The following is a 5638-nucleotide window of genomic DNA, read 5'->3' on the forward strand; positions in this document are numbered from 1 at the left end:
GGTATTTACACATGTGTGACTTATTTATTTCAGTTAGGAGTATATCTTCAATATGTATCCACTTTCCTATGAATGATTCTATTTTCTCATTCTTTATGGCTGAGTAATATTACATTTTATAGAAAAACCACATCTTTATCCAGTTTCAATGGATGGGCAAATGGGCTGTTTCCAAGATTTAGCTTCTCTTTCCTTTTTGTCTTTGTCTCTAAATATTAATAGAGTAACATGTATTGACCATTGGTATAGGACGGTACTTTAGGTACTCCTACATTATTAATTCACTGACTACCTTTTGAGGTACTTGAGAGGTGTTCATCCTTGCTCCTGCTTTGCAGGTGGGAACAGAAACAGTAAGTAAATTGCCAAAGTCATCAGGTTCCAGGAATTGGAGTCAAGATTCATTCCAGTACAAAATCTGAGTTCTTACTATTGCGGTCTATACCTTCTGGGAACCTGAAGATTCATTCCAGTACAAAATCTGAGTTCTTACTATTGCGGTCTATACCTTCTGGGAACCTGATGACATATGATGACTTGCTCTACATGTTATCCTGCACCTGGCTCATTCACTTAGAAAAAGATCTTTGACACTGTTGTGTTTTCGACTTCATTTTAATGACTAGAAATATTTGGCTGAATGGATGGATATATATATATTATTAAAATATGTTCTTATTAACAAATGTTATAATTGCCTCAGATCCTTTTTTGTTACAAATAATACCACATTAAACATTGCAGCACATTCATTAGATGAGGGTGGAGGTCAGCCTTATCATTGAAGATCGAGCTACCTCATTTACGTTCTGAATGGCATGGCACTGATCTTTAAGATAAGAAACTAGTACAAATATAACAAAAAGAATTAACAAAAACGTAATAATACTAGAAGATCTCCCACAATTTTACTTTCAGGTAAAATGGTAATACTGGGGAACATGGGCAAACTTAATGATAACCAACCTTGTTTTAATTGATTCTCTTCCAATTGTACTATACAAATTAGAAGTCTATTTTATTGTAGTAGTGTAGCAATTTGACCACATATTAGACAATTCTATAGTACATTGTATTAAAATTGAAAAATCAACACAGAAAGTATAAATAAACAAAATTCTGAAGTATTTGGAAACAGTATCGTAAAAAAATTAACTCAGAATTGCTTAAAAGTATAGAATGCTCAGAAAAACAGTAATTAGTTACAGGGAAACTTTTTCTTGGAGGAAAATTCATAGTATTTAAAAAGAAAAATTACAAATTGCACTTCAAATCAAGGAATTATGAAAAAGGCAAACCAATGTAAAACAATTAGAATTAATGAACACAAAAATGTATAAAATAATGAACAAGTATATGTAAGGATTGTCTATGAATTAAATAGCTTATGGAAAAACCATAAAGATAAAAAAATGAGGAAAGTAAAAAAACTTGTGAGTTTATGTGAAGAGAAAAATAAGTATTAGAAATTATAAATAATTGTCAATAGGATTAAATGAATTTTGAAGTCTTTGATGGCATTTATTTACTTGTTTTATTTTTGGTACTGGGAATCGAACTCGGGACCTTGTGCTTGTGAGGCAGGCAGTGGCACCACTGAGCTAAATCCCCAACCCTGATGGTATTTATTATAACATTTCAAAAGCTGGATGAAATGAGTAAATATCCAAAAATTACAAATAACAAAATGCAATAACAAATGAATTACCAGAATGATCCAGAAATCCATTTAAGATGTGCCAGATCTATATAATTCCAAAGTGAAGCCTTAAGCTTCCATGACTAGATTTTTCTTATACTACAGTGTGTGATATTAACCTATATGAACAAAATCTTTTTATGATTCCATGGATCTGAAATTGGGACACACTGTACAGTATGTAACAGACTCATTTAATTGGCATTACTTCATTTTTTCTTTCAAAGTCTCAATGCAATTTATGATGAGGAGAGTCATACTTGAATATGCTATTAAAACTGAGATAAATGTCAGGCTAATTCTGTACCTTTCCTCCATGTTGCACAACACGTATTTCATGTGTTCCTGCAAACTTATCCGTACAAAAGAAATTCAAGAATAGTTTCAAAAATGTCATTATCACCCAGTTGGCTGGAAGTCTCATTAGGCCAAGGATTATACTTTCTGCTCCTATTTTATGGGCCATTGTGTAAAACACAGAACATGGACAGTTGGAAGGTGATGAGGATGCATGCTCTTGAGAGAATGAATGGTGGAGGCCTCACAGTACACTGAATAGGAACACAGATTCTTGGTTCCTGAGCCCTCATTTTGGTACTGGGGATTGAATTCAGAAACTTGCTCTTGCAAGGCAGGCAGCAGAACCACTAAGCTAAATCCCCAGCCTCCTTCATTTTGAATTCTGGCTCTGATCCTTCATATTGTGGGGTCTCAGACAAGTCACTTAGCTTCTCAGCTTTAGTTATTTACCTTTAGAATGTATATGATAACCTAAAAAGACACTGTACATGGATTAAAATATAGAACCTATGTGGCCATTTTGGTACAGTGGTGAATCTATGGCAAGAACTCAGTGATGGTGATTGTCACTTGTAAATTTGCACCCCCTTAACTGGGAGGCTCCCTGGAAGTAGAAGAGCCTGTCTGTCAGGTCCATTGTTTTATCAGTTGTCTCCAGAGTACCAGCTATCCCATAGCAGGCAGGATATATTCTTTCAATTAATAAATCAACAAATTTCCAGTGTTTGCCAAGAATAATTGCCTTCGTGTGCCCTAAATTAACTCAATGGTACAATTTTTCATTAGTGCAACAGTGAACAAGATTTTATATCTACTTTGTTATTAAAAGGCTGGTTTAAAGAGATTTGCTAAGTACACACTTATTTTTTATATGTGCCATAGTTTTAGTTCTTCTGGCAGTTTTTCTCATTTGGTGTCAAAAAGAAAATATGTGTTGGGGAAATTTTTCTATCAATATTTTGTAGTAATAAAGGAAGCTGAGTGAAATACACTAGAGACTGACAGGAAAAAAAATGCAGTCTAGCATCAGGGTGGAATGATTAATTTTTTTTAAACACAAATTTGTTCACTTAGTGTGTGCCCACACATATCTTTCATCATTCCATTCCAATAATGAGTTTCAAAGATGAAAATAATTATTTCACCAAGAAAATAATTTAATGCAGGGCCTATATTAGTTTTTAAAAGGCATGAGCTATCATTTGCTTAAAAATGTCATCAAATTCTTTCAAGCTGGGGTCATTTAAAACCCTCCCTCTCCCACCCCTCCATTCATTCAGGATAAATGTGAATGTGTGCATCCGGAGAGAGCAATAATCCAGCAGTTAATGCTCACTGTTTCCATTTCAGAGTGTTTACATTCTCCTTCAGCCTCTCCTAATGTAGCATTGTACAATTTAGGGGCAACGTTACCACTGTCTTTGCACTGTGGTGTACCTGTGCGTTCCTTTGCTTATTCTTCATGAGGGCATTTAGTTAGAATTTAACAGAGAAACACCAACAACAACTGGAAATATCTTTCCCCGCTCCAGTGAACACAAAAATTAATCATCTCAGAGAGGCTGTATTAAACCTGACACTGTGCACAATACAAATATGGCACAAAGTCTATCTTTACATTTATTTGCAAATGTATACAGATATGCTTCATATGAAATAATCCTCTGTTTCATTATGAGGAAGGAATTAGGTCTGTGGTCAAAGGGTGGTGGTGGTGGGGCATTAATCTGATTTAGCACAGCATGTGAAAAATTAATTGAAAGTCAGAACTCCATAGTGTTTATTATAAAGTAATTTCACACCAGCTCAGGATTAGCATGGCAAGGGGTGACAATAGGTCATCACTATGTTAATTGAAAGACAGCATGCTTTGTAATGAAGGAGAGAGAAAGAGACACAGACAAATGGATAGACAGACAGACAGAGTATGGAAAGGCTAGGACCCCACCAAAATAGCTTCTTAACAAAATCTAGCGCTTTCTGTGCAGCCCTAAGCAAACACTTGGTCCAGTGACACGAAGCCCTGAAATACGCCGAGATTCCTGCAGTTTGAAATGTTGGTACCTGCTGCCCCTGAGTTAGCTGTATTCCACCTGAAGATGCTGACGTGCTGTCTGGTCGTGATGCTGGGTCCACATGAGAACAGAAGCAAACTCTCGGGTGCATAGCCAAGTGCTTGATGTTTTCTACCTCTTTTGTTCTCTGAGGACACAGCTGGGCTCTCAGAGAATCTGAACTCTCACCCAGAAGGATTACTGCAATCGGTGTAGGTGGCAGAGTGGAGTGTCTTTAATTCACCAAGCTCAGGGTTAATAAGCCAAGAGCAGCAGATGAGGAATAGAAAATAACCTGTCATTTTGACAGCATGCTGAATGAGTGGTCCAGTCAGGCACATCCTTCCATGGGATGCACAATCCTCTTATAGCAACTAGTGCCCACTACACCCTTCTGGCATTGCACTCATGGATCGTGGGCCAGATGTGTTATGGGGGACCAGAGCTTGCCCTGCAGAGGCTGAAATTGGAGAGAACTCTTTCTGCTTAGTTGCAAATTGGAGTGAGGTATTAAAGAAGATTCATGATAATATGTCACACCCAGGCTCAAATCATACAAGACATCTTGCAAAGAATGCCGTGTTATTCACTGTAGTCTTTGCTGAAATCTGTGCTAGGAACTCATTAATGACTTGCATTTCCATAGGAGGTGGTGGGGCATTAATCTGATTTAGCACAGCATGTGAAAAATTAATTGAAAGTCAGAACTCCATAGTGTTTATTATAAAGTAATTTCACACCAGCTCAGGATTAGCATGGCAAGGGGTGACAATAGGTCATCACTATGTTAATTGAAAGACAGCATGCTTTGTAATGAAGGAGAGAGAAAGAGACACAGACAAATGGATAGACAGACAGACAGAGTATGGAAAGGCTAGGACCCCACCAAAATAGCTTCTTAACAAAATCTAGCGCTTTCTGTGCAGCCCTAAGCAAACACTTGGTCCAGTGACACGAAGCCCTGAAATACGCCGAGATTCCTGCAGTTTGAAATGTTGGTACCTGCTGCCCCTGAGTTAGCTGTATTCCACCTGAAGATGCTGACGTGCTGTCTGGTCGTGATAGGTATGGAAAGGCTAGGACCCCACCAAAATAGCTTCTTAACAAAATCTAGCGCTTTCTGTGTGGCCCTAAGCAAACACTTGGTCCAGTGACACGAAGCCCTGAAATATGCCGAGATTCCTGCAGTTTGAAATGTTGGCTACCTGCTGCCCCTGAGTTAGCTGTATTCCACCTGAAGATGCTGACGTGCTGTCTGGTCGTGATGCTGGGTCCACATGAGAACAGAAGCAAACTCTCGGGTGCATAGCCAAGTGCTTGATGTTTTCTACCTCTTTTGTTCTCTGAGGACACAGCTGGGCTCTCAGAGAATCTGAACTCTCACCCAGAAGGATTACTGCAATCGGTGTAGGTGGCAGAGTGGAGTGTCTTTAATTCACCAAGCTCAGGGTTAATAAGCCAAGAGCAGCAGATGAGGAATAGAAAATAACCTGTCATTTTGACAGCATGCTGAATGAGTGGTCCAGTCAGGCACATCCTTCCATGGGATGCACAATCCTCTTATAGCAACTAGTGCCCACTACAC

Source organism: Fukomys damarensis, unplaced genomic scaffold (genome assembly GCF_012274545.1).
Source record: "Fukomys damarensis isolate Sample0158 unplaced genomic scaffold, DMR_v1.0_HiC HiC_scaffold_15, whole genome shotgun sequence".
Lineage (NCBI taxonomy): Eukaryota > Metazoa > Chordata > Mammalia > Rodentia > Bathyergidae > Fukomys > Fukomys damarensis.